This window comes from Etheostoma spectabile, chromosome 9, assembly GCF_008692095.1.
Source record: "Etheostoma spectabile isolate EspeVRDwgs_2016 chromosome 9, UIUC_Espe_1.0, whole genome shotgun sequence".
NCBI lineage: Eukaryota > Metazoa > Chordata > Actinopteri > Perciformes > Percidae > Etheostoma > Etheostoma spectabile.
Window position 1 is genome coordinate 30737428 of NC_045741.1, and position 17500 is coordinate 30754927.

The window sequence follows — 17500 nt, forward strand, 5'->3', positions numbered from 1 at the left end:
GAGCCCACCGCCAGTGTTGGTGGAATAGCAAGCTAGCGTTGACTTGAGAGCTTTTTTTACAAGCTCTCAAGTCATATTTTACAAGTGCTCACATCGCATCTACAAGTACAGATTTTTTTTTACAAGCTCTTTAAATCATATATTACAAGTTCTCACATCGCATCTACGGGCTCTCCCTTTTGCACCATATTTACCTTCATACTGTGGCTACACAACATGTGGATTCTTTAAATGAAGTACACTATTGACTGAATACAGTAACACGAGCTATTTACTTAGACAAGAAATGCCCTAAACATATTCTTTGTATATCTTTACAATTATTCCCCAAAAGAACCAAGCAGGCCTGTCTTAGGGCTACTTCAGGGAATAATTGTCGCACCATTAACATTTTCTTCAAAACGTGACATTTTCAGCCTGTAGTTTGTTCCCTAAGGAGAACAGAGATGGAGAATGGCAACACAGAGAGCAGAAGGTGAGGGCTAAATCCTGACATTCAGCGTGTGGCTGTCAGGCTTTATCCCGGAAATGTACTTGCGTTGATCCAGACTAGATTACACTTGACATGCCCATGATAACGCCGCAGTAGTGGACTCACCTAAACGTCATAAGCACTTAGTGGTATAACTTCATGTGGTGGAGTGCATTGGAGACAGAGAGGGGAACAGGAGGAGACAAACTCAATCAGTCCTTTCCGATGGCTGTATTCTGGCCTCCATGTGTTTAAACTCAGACAGCTCTGTCTCTCTCTCTCTCTCTGTGTATCTGTCTCTTTCTGTCTCTCTGCGTCTCTTTCTCTGGCTCTCCCTCTCTCTGTCTCTCTCTCTCTCTCTCCCTCTCTCTGTCTCTCTCTCTCTCTCTCTCGCTACTCTGTCTCCTCTTGGTGACTGACAGCTGTTTCTGGCCGTACCATAATACCATTTACCCACGGTGTGTAATGCATTGTGTGCGCCCTTGTAACCCAAGAACTGTGAACACTGTCCGTCTGGGTCTTTTCTGTTTCTGTGTTCGGTGTGTGTGTGTGTGTGTGTGTGTGTGTGTGTTGTGTGTGTGTGTGGTGTGTGTGTGTTGTGTGTGTGTGGTGTTGTTGTGGTGTGGTTGTGTGTGTGGGTGTGTGTGTGTTGTGTGCGTGTGTTTCTGTCTCATAGTGGTTTAATAAATCAGTAGGGCCTCACAATCTATTAGGGCTGGCCATCATCCTACTCAGTGTCCTGCCTTCTGACTCAAAAACACTTCGCATCTGCACACACACACACCACCGCACACACACACACACACACACACACACACACACACACACACACACACACACACACACCACACACACATTGATTAATTGGTGTGTGTTAACGTGAGCATATTCCCATGCACGTTGCTCACATTATTAGAATCAATTACAATTGTGGGAAATGGAAATTGGGGATACTCTGAAAAACCTCCGTCACAGCACCAGACCAGGCCTTAAACTGAACCCGCAAGCAAAAGTTAAGCCAGGAGGCCAGGGACAGCTGGAGAGGGTCTGTGGAGGCAGAACTCAAAGAAACTCATCTCCCTGGCAGGAAGCAGAGAAGACCGTCCAACACCGAACCAGATAGAGAGATTCATGAATGGCCGATGCTCCCCACGGAGCGAAATGGGTTAAAAGACCAACAAAAAAATACACAGAGTTAGCACGTTCTTCCTGGGCCTCCCCCCCCCCCCCCCCACCACACACACACACCACCACACACACACACAACACACACCATCATCACATACCCTTCCCCATACCTAGAGATTGGCATGGTGTTATTTCAGTTAGCTTAATAGCTGGTTTGATTTGCATTGAGAGATGATCTTATGGAAAATTCCCCATGCCTATCTCTACGTGTGGTGAAGGGTATGTGATGATTTGTGTGGGTGTGGGGGGGGGATATTTTAATTCCAAAGGCCATGGGAACTTTATCAGGATCCATAGTATCCTGATCCATGAAATAACTGGCCATTAAAAATGAAAATGTGCCTGCTTCTATGGGAATTTAACATAGGGGTGTGTATACTTATGGCCCCTGTATTTTAAGGAAGAACATTTATGTATTTACAATATATTATTCATTCACAAAGAAAATTGGTGTCCTTAAAAGGTTGGATTTTAAGATCAATTCCCAAAAGATGTGTTTTTATTTCTCTTTTTGATCACCTTTCGCATGGGTGTGTAAACTTATGCAAGCCACTGTATGTCTCAAATGTACAGTACTTGGCAAATAAAATAATTATTATATCATATACTGTATATGATTTCAGCTCCAGCCCAGGTTGGTGGGTGTCATAGTCATGCTGTGTCAGATCCAATGGCTGTACCTAGCCACTATAACCATGGGGATGTGATCCAGTCTGAAAGCTTAAAGCAGACGCATTGCTTTGATTTGATGTGATGCATTGCTTTGACATGTGATTCTAACTGGCGGAGGTTTATGTGCCGCACAAAGTATCAAATACCCAAATATTTACTCCAAGTGTCCAGAGCAGAGAGGTGTGGTCCCGTCTCGGGGGCGAGGGCCTGGATCAGGGAGGATTATGGGATTGTGCGTGAGGATGAGACCGGTGGGGAGTGTAAAGGCAGCATCCATTACATCCGTCATCTAAGTGTGTGGTATCATGGTTGTATTAAGAGAACTGGATCCCCAGTCATGCCAATGATGCATGAGAGTTGCTCCGTGGTGCATGAAGCACTCATCAAGCTAAAAAAAAAAAAAAAAAAAGTCCCACATCTTCTGCTCTGCTTCCACGTTGTGCGGCCCATGGCGTCATGATGGACATGCGCACTAGTGGCACCACATTTTCATGGAAAACTCGCCATCTAGAAAATATTCACGATATTATAGGGAGAGGAGAAAAAAAAACGTTTTTTATTTTTTTCCAAATAATTGTAAAAATGTGTTATGATAATGATCTTTTTTCAAGTTTTTTCTTTATGATATTCAACGTCAAACATTGTGTTTTCGCTGTTAGCGAGTCGTTTCAATTCATTCAAACCTGTATTTTTAATTTTTTTTGTAAATTATACAAACATGTTGTACAATGTTTAAACAATTTGGCATGCTCATTTCCATCCAGGGAACATTATAACCTTAAAAAAAAGTAAATAAATACAATACATATACAATTTGAGGAAGGTGCTTAATACATTGAAAAAAAAAAAAAATTAAAATAAACTGTATTAATCCCTCATTTTCCATGTCATTGAGTCAGATTACAAAGACAAATGCAGAACAACAACACACAAAGTACGGTAAGAAATAAAGACAATCAAACATTCAAAATTGGTAAAAGATTTGATAAGTAAATTAGGATAATAGGGATGCAAAAAAAATACAATCATGTAAAGTAGTTACAAGTAGATGCTCGCAGGTTTAGAACCAGATTTCTGAATTGTCCAAGAGGCACAATGCTTATGAAAATGAATCACAGATGTATTAAAAGAACCAAGGAGATGTAACACACTGATATATGTACAGTAGATGTGTCTTCCGCCATGTAAAGTCTATAGGAAAATTCTTTTTTAGGCAATAGGGTTGCCAGGCGTTGCAATTCCATCATTGGCCGCTAAGCCCATGGTTGTCGGGGCTTGTGTGGTATATGGCACCCGTGTTGTTTGTGTGAAATCTGTGTGTGTGTGTGTGTGTGTGTGTGTGTGTGTGTGTGTGTGTGCGTGCACCAGATCAATCAGGTCAGGGCGACAGCTGTCCTCTGAGGATTAGCCGTGGGTGTCTATAGTGTGCCGCCCATGTCGTTTTGAGTTTAGTCTGCTCGTCACATACAGACAACCAAAGCTACAGGCGGACTCTAATCTTGGCCTCCAGATTGCAGTCATAATTACTTCCATGCAGTCACTCAAATGTTTACCCTAAACCCTCAGTCCTACAGTCTCAACTTGACTCATAAAGTGTGCCTCATAACCTGCCATTAAAGCAGAACTATAGCTGTGGACGTAGAAATAGCCTCCAATAGAAGCAGGGAGACGCCATGATTCTGGAGCAATACAGTGAGGTGCAGAGGTCTTAAATGCATGTTAGTGATGTTAGGTGGCTGTAAAGATGAAGTTGACTCTTTTTGTCGCAGGCTATATTTATAGCATACTCTTACCCTTTTTAGTGTGTGGGCTGAGTCTGGATCAGCAGTATACACAGCACCAGCCACATTGCTTACTTATGTGTAAACTTACTTTCTTCAGATTTCTGAAGCGCTGTACAGCATTGGTGAATGTGTGGCGTTCACTGTCACCGGTGCCTGCGAGCACCAGGGGTGTTTTCTTACTCTGCATATTTAGCTGTCAGCAGAACAAACTCATGCAGTGGTCTTTCTACCTTTTTTTCGTTGTATAAATGGAAGCGAAGTGTACATACTGGATGACTACCGGTTGTCAACAGTTAGCCAGCGAGTAGACTTCTGGGCTGGATTTATTTTAATACTTTTTAGAGGTCTGAAATCTGGAAAACTGTGAGGTAGGGCGCAGAGAAAAGAGGCAAAGCACAGCGCAAGTATATGTCATGGTTGCTTCTGGCTTTGATTGCGCCTTGAAAGGTAAGAGTGCAGCGCTGGCTCCCCATAGGAAAACCACAACACGGTCAGCGCAGAGCGGATCATGTGACGGCGGCCAAACCTTCAACTAAATGGACTGTTGGCCTACTCGCTCACTAACATTGTGTTGAGGACGACTGAGCTCAGTCTTGTTAGGCTCCAGTTCTGGAGCAGATATTTGACCTGCAGACACTGTGTCACGGTAACCTACATTAAGTCTGCTTTACCAGACCATTCACTTTGAATTAGCGGTCCCATGACATGGTGCTCTTTGGATGCTTTTATATAGGCCTTAGTGGTCCCCTAATACTGTATCTGAAGTCTTTTATATCGACCTTAGTTGTCCCCTAATACTGTATCTGAAATCTCTTTATATAGACCTTAGTGGTCCCTAATACTGTATCTGAAGTCTCTTTTATATAGACCTAGTGGTCCCCAATAAGTATCTGAAGTCTCTTTTATAAGACCTTGTGGCCCTAATCTGTATCTGAAGCTCTTTTAATAGACCTAGTGGTCCCTAATACTGTATCTGAAGTCTCTTTATATAGACCTTAGTGGTCCTAATACTGTATCTGAAATCTCTTTTATATAGACCTTAGTGGTCCCTAATACTGTATCTGAAATCCTCTTTTATATAGACCTTAGTGGTCCCCTAATACTGTATCTGAAGTCTCTTTTATATAGACCTTAGGGGTCCCCTAATAAACTTGCGTTCCCGGGGAATTCAGCAAAAAGAGGAAGCGTGTTCCGGTGCAAGCGTGTTCCCTAGTGCTATTTTGCAGTTTTAGAAAAAGATTCCACCAGAGACCAGGAAAAACCGAGTCACAAGTCAGTGGAGCGTTAGTCAGATGCTATTTTAAGGGCGCATGCTTGACCGTAATGTAGAGTGTCTACACAGTGCATTCACAGACCCAGCAGTTCCCATTTTTGCAAGCCATACATAATTCCAAGGAAAAATACGACCTTGTTATACACATTGCCATGAATCGTGTTGATGACATAAATGAGGAACTATTAGAGGACTTAAGGCGATGTGAAGGTGAACTGCATGAGCAGCATTGGAGAGGAAAGACAGAACAGCTGCATCGTCCATAGTGAGGTCATCTCCGTCTAATGTTAGACAACGTTGCAAAATTTTCACCATGCATTCATAACCTCGTGATTCAGCGAGAGTGAGCCCAAAACATCGGAAAGTATGTTTTTGTGACATTTCTTCAGTTACATTTTGTCAAAATCAATAGCAAACGTCTGTCTCCTTAGCTGTGAACCGCTCCTGGCATGTGCCCATGGATGTATTAAGAGCGTGCACCTATCAAATCCACCATTATAATAGCAATCTGGCATGGAACAAGCATGCCTGCTTTTAAAAGGAATGTGAAATAACGCTCTGATTGGTTTTTGGCACGTTACGCCCAAACCACACCTATGAGTAATGTAGCTACTTCGGACCAACCCAAAAGTCATTTATCCCGCCGGTATAATAGCAAGAGATCCGCCCACAAAGCTACTTGCGTTTGGCGTTTGATAGTTGCGTTTCAGATCGTTAAAATGAGGCCCTTGACTCCAAATGAGCATGATGACGCCAGCCACTGCTTGTTTGTCTGGTGAGTAAAGTGAAAAACTGAATGGAAGTAGGAATTAGAATTTACTTAATATATAAAAAATAAAAAAGGAATAAGTAGCACAAAGGAAATCATCATGGCTGGGCCAAATGGTCACCACAGCAACGTTGAACAGTTTTGCAGTGACTGATGATGTATGCGAGTTTGGGCTCCATGGGGATGACGTGATTATTTTGTGTAAATTGCACATTATAACCACGCATATACCATGGCTCAAATCTGGAATATCAGCAATAAAAGTGTGTAGATGGATTCTTCTACATGCACGCCCCTCGAAGCTCTGTCAGCTGTCTCTCTGTCAGGCTTTTTTTTTTTAAACCAATCAGCTCTGCTGTCAGTCAGACTTGTCGTATAGAACATTCATGGCATAATATAAAAGGCTGTAAAAACTGCTGTCTGATTAACATAAAAACCATTAGAAAAAAACCACAACATTTATCTAAAAGAAGATCATATCTGATGCACATGGAGACTGGTGATTCCCTCTGTCAGCCAGCATGTGCATATGTTTTATCATAACAGAAAGACTTTATTCTAGACTAATTTAGATAGTTGGACCGTGGGTGCAGGGGAACACAGTGGAGCGTGCAGCTAGAGAGACACACATTCTTTCTGGGGTTGGTGGAGACAGAAACAGCTAAAGGAGAGACGTATTGGACAGACATTCACCACAAACACCACTGAACTGCCCAGTACCTTACAATTTATGATGTTAAAGTTATGTGCCGGAGCTGGTGTGTTTTTTCACGTAGCGAGGCTGGAAAACTTCAGGTGGGTGGAAGGACATGTGCGTAGGGCTGGGTACCCAATTCAATCATTTTTACACACCGACAGAATTGCCTCTAAAGTATCGAGTATTGAAAAATGCCTCGCCATTCAATACCTGAGGAGTAAATCTCATTGTCTGTGAGCCAGTCAGCACGCAGCATGCTTCTACCAAGATCTAATGTGTAATAATGTTTGTGATTGGCTGTCTTACTTTACAATGTAAAATAATGTATAATGCTGTTTGTTTTTGGTGAAATAGATTTTTCTCAACTTTGTTAAGAAAAAAGTATAATTTATGAACCGGTATTGAAGTCACAGCATTGGTATCGGTAACGGCATCGCACATTTTTGAACGATACCCAGCCCTACATGTAAGCGTGTCTGACTTTCATGCTTTTTTTTATCCAATCATGACCCCCTCTCCCTGACCATAGCTTAATCACAGTCTAGCCACAGTTTAGCGTAGTGACGTAGCGCACATACTGTAGAGAGTGAGAATATAAACCAACGTTGGCATTGGATGTAAAGAAATGGTACAATATTGTTACCCTGGAAACCAGAGTTCTTGCAAGAGCACAAATTGAATTTGCTCAGCGAGTCACTTTGGCAGTCAGTAATGCTGCTCATTAACTATGCCCTTGTAGCCGAGCTGCACCAATCACATCGGTGTATCTCATATAGGCGGGCCAGAGGTGAGCTGAACCAATCACATTGGTGTATCTGATATAGGCGGGCCAGAGGCAAGCTGCACCCATCACAGTGGTGTATCTGATATAGGCGGGCCAGATGGGAGCTGCACCAGTCACATCGGTGTATCTGATATAGGCGGGGCAGAGGCGAGCTGCACCAATCACATCAGTGTATCTGATATAGGCGGGGCCAGAGGCGAGCTGAACAGATGACAACAGTTTAATTTACCAGTTAGCTCCGTTGGTAGTTAAGCGTCACCCTGTGTGTTGTGATTGGTTGTAGTGGTATCCAATTGCGTGCAGTGAGATTTTCAAATGCACGCTTGGTGCCGCCCCTCGAGCTATTTTTATTACTCTGTGCCAGATCCCTATCTTTCGGATTTGGGTCTGGATTTCCAGGCTACAATATTGTTGCCTTGTGAAATAAATGCTAATGTTGAGCTAACCCATTCCCATTAACTACGATACTGATACTATGACAATGATCAGCTGATAATTCATAGGCTTGTGTTTACGTCTTGTTCCGCTGCCCGCGACTTGTGAACGGATGATTCAGTGCAGCTTTAATAACGACTGCATATGTTAAATAATGTTACTCAGAATCACAATCTCAGGAGTTTTTTCTGCACAAAGAATAAAGGCACAGAGTCTCATTCACAAGTGGATTAAGAAGTGATTGTTTTATCTCCTGCGGTCAGTGTGACAGTTAATCAGAGCAGCCATCTTCACCACAGAGCGCCCGAAGGGGGCTTCCGCCTCGCTCCTGTCACACTCTGTTTATCACTGGATCCTGAACCCCTCCAGCACGGCAGTCCATTTCCTCCACAAAACAAAACTCCTCCAGGGTCCTGTTTGGATCATGAACCCTGATTCCAGACTGCCTAAACACCTCAGGGTTCTACCTCAAAGATTGCTCTGAAGAAAGGGCATAGGGAGCGCAGATTCATGGGAAATCAGTTTGGGATGCTGTGGTAGGGTGGGGGAATGGGCAGGGTTGGCGGGGGGGGGACAGACTCCAACTGGGAATCGGTTCAAAAGTTACAATTCCAATGGACTTATTTTTTTTAAAATTGGAATCGTTTGGATAATCCAATCACCTGTCCAAATTTAACACAAGCAAGTTTTGGTTTCCGTAGAGGATAAAAGGTCTATTATTATTATTATTATTATTATTATTATTATTATTAGAGTGCACAGATTTATGCTTTTCATGCACATCCATGTAGACATTCAAGAGGTTTTTGTGGAGGAGTTGGAGCAGCAGGAGGAGGGGGCAGACCTGTGAATGTCTTCATTAACACCGGACTGGTAGACTGTGTGTGTGTGTGGGTGGGTGTGTGTGGGTGAGTGTGTGTGGGTGGGTGGGTGGGTGTGTGTGTATGTTGGCAGGTGCACTAGGTGATAATTGGTAGTAGTCTCATGTTTGCTCAGGCTCAGATCTAAAAGTGGAGATCTTCACTGTCTCGTTGGCTCTGAGATCCCAGGTTCCCCTGTGGCTGTCTGGGTCTCTCCTCTCTTTTCTTCAATTCTTTCTTCCTTTTTTCCCCTCTCTTTTCTTCAATTCTTTCTTCCTTTTTTCCCCTCTCCAACCCTCTTTCTCTCTCTGATGGAGGCTAGACAACCTTGTGTCCTGAAATGTGTCCTGTTGGGATCGTGTGCTGCGGTGATTAGTTGATGAAGTCCATCAACAAAAAACATTTTTGATTAATTGTTGAAGTGATTTATCAGTGTCAAAAATGAGCGTGTTACAGTTTTTCACATGTCAGGATATGCTGTCTCCTGCCTGTTCTACAACTTATGACTAAAAGTCTCCTTTTATTTCCCACTTTACTGAATCTCTTTGGGTTTTGGACTGTTGGTTGGCATGTATCGGATCCTCCACACGGCACTAATTTTGAAAGAAAATATGTTACTTTCAAAGCTGTTTCACCTGTGTCTCTGGTTATTTCCTGTTTAAAGGCTATTTATTAAATGGAGTTCGGCGCAGTTCTCACTCCACGGAAACCGCTACATTACATCACTTGCACTTACATGACATAACCGGCTAACTTCACGGAGAACAATGAGGACAAAACAGCATCGCCAATCTACATATTCGAATATTATTTCCTCCAGATCAGCTAAAAACACAGAAATGCAGAAGCCTTTTGAAGCATGTTAGTGAGTCGTTCACTACCAAACCTGTTTTTAACCGTTGAAGCCATCTTCACTTCACCTGTTCATCTGTTCAGATAACACACTCGACTGCCCTGCTGTCTGCTGTCACAGACATGAACTTTGCAGACTCAGTGCACTGAGTCTGCTGCATGAATACAGGGGAAATATGAGGTGTTATTTTTGCCATTAAAAAAAGATTTTTTCTCTGAGCTGCAAATGAAGTTCTGGCTATATATATATAACTGCAACCTTGGTATCTTTGTTATCCAACAGTACCTACGCTACAGCAGAAAAACAAGTACCGTTGGGTTTTAAGAATGTTTGTACCAACTTGGTACCGAAGTTCCGGTTCTCGCGACTATCTCTGCAGTTCTTCTCAAGAAGAATGAAAGTTGATATTTAACGGATGGTAGGAACCATACGATGAGAGATGGGAGGCCCTGTGGCCTGCTTTGGAAATGGGATGGCAGTCACGTAAAGTGTATGTGATCTAGAGTTGGGCATCGTTGGGATTTTAACGATTCTGGTTCCAATTGCGATTCTTCCTTTCGATTCCGGTTCTTATTAATTCAGAAAGTTTTATTTTGATTCAATGGTCGTTTGCAGTTTTACCAGGCTTTTTTATTTATTTATTTATTTTTATTTTTTTTACGTAAAATGAAGCCACACTAGAGCGCCACTTACTGTGCTCCATGGCTACAACACAACTGGTCGTTACGGAAACCAAAACTTGCGCATGTTAAATTTGGAACCCATGATCAGACTTGAAACCAAATCCTCCAAACGATTCGTAATCGTAATTTTGGAAAAAATTCCAAGTACACAGTAAAAACTGAAGTGTTAATTTAACTCCTATAGAGTTGAAATTGACTCCGTTTCAGATAACATTTGGTCCCGCTCAAAATCAGTGTAAAATTAACTCTTTGGTCAGTGTTAAGTTTTTAGAGTTAATTCTACTCAATATTGTGTAAAAAATAACAATGAAATGTGTAAATGTATTTAACACTGTAGTTTAATTGCACTGTTAAGAGTAATATGATCACACTGTAGAGTTAATTTTTTTACAATTTTCCTTTAAAAAATGACACTTTAAGTGTAATATTTACTTTTCATTTCTCAGTGATTTAAAAAATTATAAATCATAAGATGCAGTGTTACTGAATTATAGAACTTTCAACTACAATCAAATGAAAACAAGCACAATCACAATAGATCACAGCACTCACCATTTATTTTCACAAAAAAAAGAAAGCATTTCAATGTCAGTGAAATTACATTGCAAACCCATTGCCTTGTCTCTGACAGAAACATATCTTCATCATAAAAATGTTTACCAGAGAAAGCAATATGGCACGATGAGGAGAGTTGTGTCATTCCCTCCATATGACATTTGTATGTCAAAAGGCCTAGGGTAATGCAGGTTGTCGACATGAAAAAAAACATAATCCTGCTTTGATTTGATCACCTCATAAGCATGGAAATGTTCTTGAAAAGTTACTGTAACTAAAGGCACTGTGAGTAGCAACAGTTTTTCAAACATTATCAGAACTGACTCAATCTGATAAAACACGGGCATTTCAGATTCAACTTTCCCACAGATAACCAAGTTTGGTCGATAAACAAACCCATTATGTTTAGCCCAATTAACCTTCATAACCTGAATGCTGATGGGCACTTGCATTGCCATAGCAATTCCAGAACCCCTTTACCATATTTAAAGAACCATTTTTCTGGACCAAGTTCAAAACCGACTAAAAGTTGTTGAATTTCGCCAACTATTGCCATATGAATCTGTGCTTTTTGCAAGCGTTTTGGTAATATTTTTAAACGATTTTAAGCTGTTTTTTTGAAAAAATTGCTTGCCTTCATACTCATACACCAACTATGAAGGACAGGCCCAATTTTTGGATGCAGCGGGGATAGTGGACAAGAAAATGATGCTTTGGTAAAAGGTTTTCTGAGGATACAACTTTTTAAACAGGTGGTGGTGATCCCCAATTATAAGTTTTAATATACACATAAACCTTGAGATAACATAGGCGAGAATATGATGTTATTATTGAAGAAGTAACGAAGCAGGCTCCAGTGTTGGTCAGTAGAAGTAAACAAATCTCCAAAGATAAGAGGAACATTCCTCAGTAAGCACCAGGACTGAACTGCATTCAGTCCCAGATCATTAGATCCTTCACTTAAATTAACAGCTACAGGTCTGTTGTTTCTCTCCATGAAACCATAATCAAAACTTTGTATTCTTGAATGTATTTCTGCTGATGTAACATGCTTTTCCTTCAAATACAGAAATAATAACTTCAATTCGTACTGGCCCACCCCTTCTAACACATCATGCATCACATCAACTGAGAAGTTCTCTGTTGTGTGAAAATACTCCAATGAATTTAATATGCATGACCTTTTCACACCAAAAACGTAGGGAAGGGATGGATTACAAGCCATTTCTTGACAGTGAGCAGTGTGTACATCTTTGGTGCGCAAAACTATTTTGGAAGAGTCTTCAGAGAATTCTGTCTGAAGTCTCCTTTTCCGCTAAACAGAACCTGCAACAGTACCTTGCAATGAAAGACTCCACTAGACCAAACAAATGCAAATCCCAAATTATCAACCAGTTACCTGCACTACAGTGCCACGAACAAAACCATGTATAATGGAATCTCCATACCATCACTCTCTAACACTTAATATCTCGAACAATGGGAGCACAAAAATTTCACTAAAACATAACGTTATACATCTTGAGCATGAAATAAGGCTGCACAGGTGTATGTTAGCAAAAAGAATTCCATTTTGGAGAGAAGTTCTTAAAGTAAAATATACTCCACCTAATTTATGAATACCTCGCTTTGGACCAGAGGTTTGGCGACCTCAAAGTCATCATAGAACATCTGGATCTGTAGTGTCTGCTTCTCAGTGAGAACAGTGGGGGACTTTTAAAAAAGATCCATCACAAATATCTCTCCGTCTAGAGTCGCTGGTGCTGAGCGTTGCAACATTTCGCAACATAGGACTTTTAAATATTGACTTCAGTGTAGATAAAATGGAATATACATGAATTTATCTGAACTAATACCTGATCATATGGTTCCGTCTTTTTATTTCGTCTTGTGTCAAATCTTGAACCAATCACACATTCAATTGGTTCAACCATTTCCCACTGTCAGTCATAAATTTTGATCGGTTTGTATTCCGAATTTAGAATTGTGAAAGGATTCTCTAACCCCTCAAAACACGCCTCAACTTTCTGCACATTTCCGTTTCTCTTTCATTACTAAATACATGCTTTATCACTGTCTCTTTAGATGCTGGGGATATTCTTGAACAATCTCTTCCATGGAAGTCACTACAGAATTCAGTGTACTTTGAGCAACACCTGCTGCCTTGATCAGAAATTACAGTGAACAACTATTTACATGTATGGCGAAGTATACTGTGCTCGGCCTCTAACTCTCAGTCGACTCTCAACATGAAAAACATTACTTGTATTGATGGTGCTTTGAGGATATGAAAGATTAGATTCCACAGATATAACTAAACTTGCTTCCATATGGCACTATTAAGATGCTTTCTAAACCTGAAAACACTACCAAAAGAACGTGAGCATCCTCTTGACCACACTTCAACAAAAAGAGTCCTGCCTGTACATAGTCCATGAATTACCTTAAAGTGCTTAACAAGGTTTGTTGGACTTCCATGGTCACTTTTGCCAAGAAAACAATTCATAGTTTTATCTCATAAAACGCACCATTCTTGCTCGCAACTCCGCAACTTAGGGGTTCCTTTTGTTCCCCCATGTCGATGTTATAGATGGTTGTTGCACAAAAGTGAAAAAGCTGCTCAGGGAAGACTGTATGACGTCAAAAGACGTAATGGGCTTTAAAGAGTTCGTCAAAAGCGCCAACTGAACCTTTTGCCTTGCATGGAAGTGCATTCTTGTCAACCACAAAAGAAGGAGTGAATGGTGCTTTGTGTGGATCCCTGGGCGAGAAGGTAGGGCTGACTGCTTGGGGTGATTGTCTAGATGCTGCTGCACACTGTTCCAACCTACAACAAAACACATTTAACAGAATTGTTTTAGTGACTATTTCTGACATAGATCAGATCACCTCAAACTGTGCACAAGATGGAAGTGATGGAAGATATATTTTTAAACAACTCTTAAAGGATTAGTTCACTTTGAAAACATTTTTTGCGATAATTTACTTACCCCCATCATCCAGATGTCCATGTCTTTCTTTCTTATTTTAAAAAAAATTAAGGTTTGAGGAAAACATTACAGGACTTTTCTCCAATATATGGACTTCAATGGGGACCAATGTTTGAGGTTTTGAAACGACTGTTGTTTTGTAGATAAGAACTTTTATTCCTGCTGAGATCATGTCACGGACTTTGAAGCTACATTGAGACAGACTTGAACCCTCAAACCATTGGTCCCCATTGAAGTCCGGTATATGGAGAAAAATCCTGTAATGTTTTCCTCAAACCTTTTTGACTGAAGAAAGAAAGACATGAACATCTTGGATGACATGCGTGTTAGTAAATTATCAGCCAAAATGTTTTTAGAAGTGAACTAATCATTTAAGCATACCTTTTGAAATCTGATGAGCTGATCTACAGCTTGATATGCAGACAGCTTTCCCGGCCTCTTTCTACCTTGTGCAGATGGTGGTAGCAAATGTAGCAGCAGCAAGATGGCAGACATGTCACTGTCCCAGCCTACAAATAAGTGAATAAAAACCTGGTTAACATTATACCATAGTATAGCATTCAAATTGACAACTAGCACCAATATGGAAATGTACACTTTCTACACACCTACTTAACCCACAATAAAAAGTAAAACAGTTCCATTCCTACCATTCTCAACTTCAGCAGCTGACTCAGCATTGCGCATCAATCCAAAGAGTTCTGGGTGGGTACAAGTCCATGGCTTTCCTTTTACTTTTGCTTTGAGGGTTGGCCACTTCTCCAAAAATTTGTTGGCCGGCCTCACCAAACAGAAGTCTGAAATCTTGTTCTATCTGCAATGTAACACACATAGACAAAGTGATGAGTGATACATAATGCACATTGGAGATTTTGGTGATGCAATGATTATTAGATGTCATACCAGTCCTGGTGTGTCCAGAAATCGTGGGAAGACCAAGAAGACATCTGATGATTTGGCTTCATCGTTGACCATTGCTTGCCGATATATGAAGGTCATTTTCATCTTCTCACGGACAGTCTTTTCATCAGAAGAGTGTTTTAAAACAGCAATAGCTGCTTCCACATCCTCATCAGACAGCTCTCTATCATTGGCGAAGGGCTGACGACCACGGCCTGGCCCACCAACTTAAGAGAAATTACAATGTTAAGAACTAATTTCTGTACAATTCACAGGTTATAATCACATGTCACTGATCAGTAAACATACCTTTAGGAGATTTGCTGACTGAGGCACCTCTTTCCTCTGCTGATTTTCTCTGTATGGTCTTCAATCGCCATGCAAGGTATCCCGAACCACTCTCCGGATCGTAGTAATGTTCCTATGCAATTATAATAATTTATAAAGGAGTACTATTAACATTTCAAACAGTGAATATGTGCATAATGTTGCACTAACCCATTAACTACTTACATATCCATGTTGTGAGTATGGGTCTTCTAGATAGGGAAACAAGGTTACTATCCCCTGTGCATACATCACTCTAACACTTTTGGGGGGGGATGTCCTAGCAAATGAATTCAAAGTTAACATCATATCAATGACATTGCACAACACAATTTACATAATTAATAACTGTAAAATAATAACAATGTTTCTTTATAGCCCTTATGCTTACCCATGTTTTCTGTCATCTCAGCAGCAAGTATGTTAATCATCTGTCTTCTGGTGGCATCTGTCAGAGATTTGGTTTTTTCCATACTCTTGCATAATGCGTTCACCACCAGGTTTTGATGTTAGGATTTTTTCAATCAACTATAGGTGGAATAAAATGTGCTTTCCGTTATTGTGAAACCATATGTAATGTTGAAAAAAATACTTATCTAGAACACTTCCCATGGTGAAACAACATTCAGATTGGACTTAACAGCAATTTCCACCACTTACCGATTTTGCCTCGTAGTTTATGTGGCATGGCCTTTTAGGCTGGCTTCCTTCGTCAGCGGCTACTTCTTCAACAGGGTCACCCATCATTAAATTCAGGATGATGGTGTCATCAGATGTACCCGAGCATGATGATGATTGAGAGGCACCTGTTCATTATGAAATATGTACAAAATATAAACACATTACAAGAATCAGTTATTTTTAAGACAATAAATATTCTCATTCCGGCCTTTAAACTAAACAAAATAATTTGTGAATTGTCTGAATAAATACCAAGTCCTCCATTGCCCAGCATGATTCTGAAAGTTCCAGGTGACTCCTTCACTATTTCTTCAAAAACCTCTGTGTCAACTTCTGTGTCTGACTGGTCATAAACCTTAATGTCTGGCTGCCTGCTTTCTGGTATGTTGAATTTTAGACATGCTGTTTAAAAAAGTTTAATAAAGAAAAAACATTACTTTGTCACAAGAATCAATGGTCATATTTAATTTTGTATTCAAAAAAAGATGAAAGACCTGCACCGGAGTTTGAACAGCAATGATTATTGACCTAACTAGATATCATAGCATAATAGGTTAATGCTGTATTATTTGGTTATTGGGTGATGTATTTTGCTTTAACCTAATGTACCCACCTTCTTCAAGAAAGCATCGAATGTCAGCTCAGACAGCTTGAAGTATTTCTGCTCTTCCCCGAATTGAACACGCAACAGCATTTTGCCCCTGTAACATAGAAAAATATTCAAAATCATAATTTGGGCGTAGTTCAAATAAAGTTACTATCCATTTCTCTCAGTACTGGCAATGCACTAGATGTTACACGGTTACAAAGGGCGGCTGAAGAAGACAAAGTTGTGCTGGTTGAATAACGTTTGGCTATTTTCTGCAGCAAATATAGGTTTAGGCTAGTTAAATTTTAGAGGCACGTACGTTGTCTCATTAGCTAACGTTACCAAATAGCTGTGCCAAAGTTAGATATTTTAGTTCGAACAGTAACCTTAACCCGTTAAAATAGCCATGTTAAACAAACACGTACATGCAATCAGTGATCTAATTATCGTTTATATAAGACCAACATTAACTATCAGAAGCATGCAATTGCTAACATTGCCAGTAACGTTATAAACAGATTAACGTTGCCTGGGAAGCTAAAAAATACATTAGCTATGAAAAGCTGTTAACTGTATTAAATATTTTGTTGTTATAGCGACCGAGCTAACGTTATTTTACGCATAAATCGTTCATAAGTGAAAATATTGCAACACCACGTGATATTGAAATGTTGAAATCAACGACATGGATTGCTAGCTGGTTAACGTTAAGGTTACGTTAATACCCTTGACTCATATCAGCAAAACTTTAAAATTATGTAACTTAACGTTAAAAAATATCGTTTTGGTGTTAAAAACACAGGGATGTTACTTACCAAGTTGGTATAACGCTCATTCGCAGTCTTCCTCCACCGACATGTGCCAAACTTCAGCACAGCAGAATGGCGGATATTCATCACTGCGCGTAGAGTTGAAAATGCTACGTTTCTGCAGATTTTTACACTCACTTTTAACTCCACTGATAGAGCAACTTTACTCTTCAAAATGT

At 40.4% G+C, this 17500-nt stretch overlaps 1 protein-coding gene and 3 long non-coding RNA genes across 4 annotated transcripts in view; 2 read left to right on the forward strand and 2 right to left on the reverse strand.

Moving 5' to 3' along the window:
- LOC116695499 (uncharacterized) overlaps nt 1-6237 on the forward strand; it is an 18057-nt gene extending 11820 nt beyond the window's left edge. Inside the window, exon 3 of the long non-coding RNA XR_004333474.1 lies at nt 6049-6237. This is a non-coding gene — a long non-coding RNA (uncharacterized LOC116695499). The remainder of the gene's footprint in view (nt 1-6048) is intronic.
- The window catches only part of LOC116695498 (uncharacterized), a 7577-nt gene extending 500 nt beyond the window's left edge, over nt 1-7077 (reverse strand). The window contains exon 1 of the long non-coding RNA XR_004333473.1: nt 6968-7077. This is a non-coding gene — a long non-coding RNA (uncharacterized LOC116695498). The remainder of the gene's footprint in view (nt 1-6967) is intronic.
- The window catches only part of LOC116695487 (cadherin-2), a 101935-nt gene that overhangs the window by 22395 nt on the left and 62040 nt on the right, over nt 1-17500 (forward strand). The window lies entirely within an intron of this gene.
- On the reverse strand, nt 15707-16308 carry LOC116695502 (uncharacterized). The gene is made up of 3 exons (XR_004333478.1): nt 16176-16308; nt 15903-16048; nt 15707-15770 (listed from the first exon to the last, which is right to left on the reverse strand). It is a non-coding gene; the product is annotated as an uncharacterized LOC116695502 (long non-coding RNA).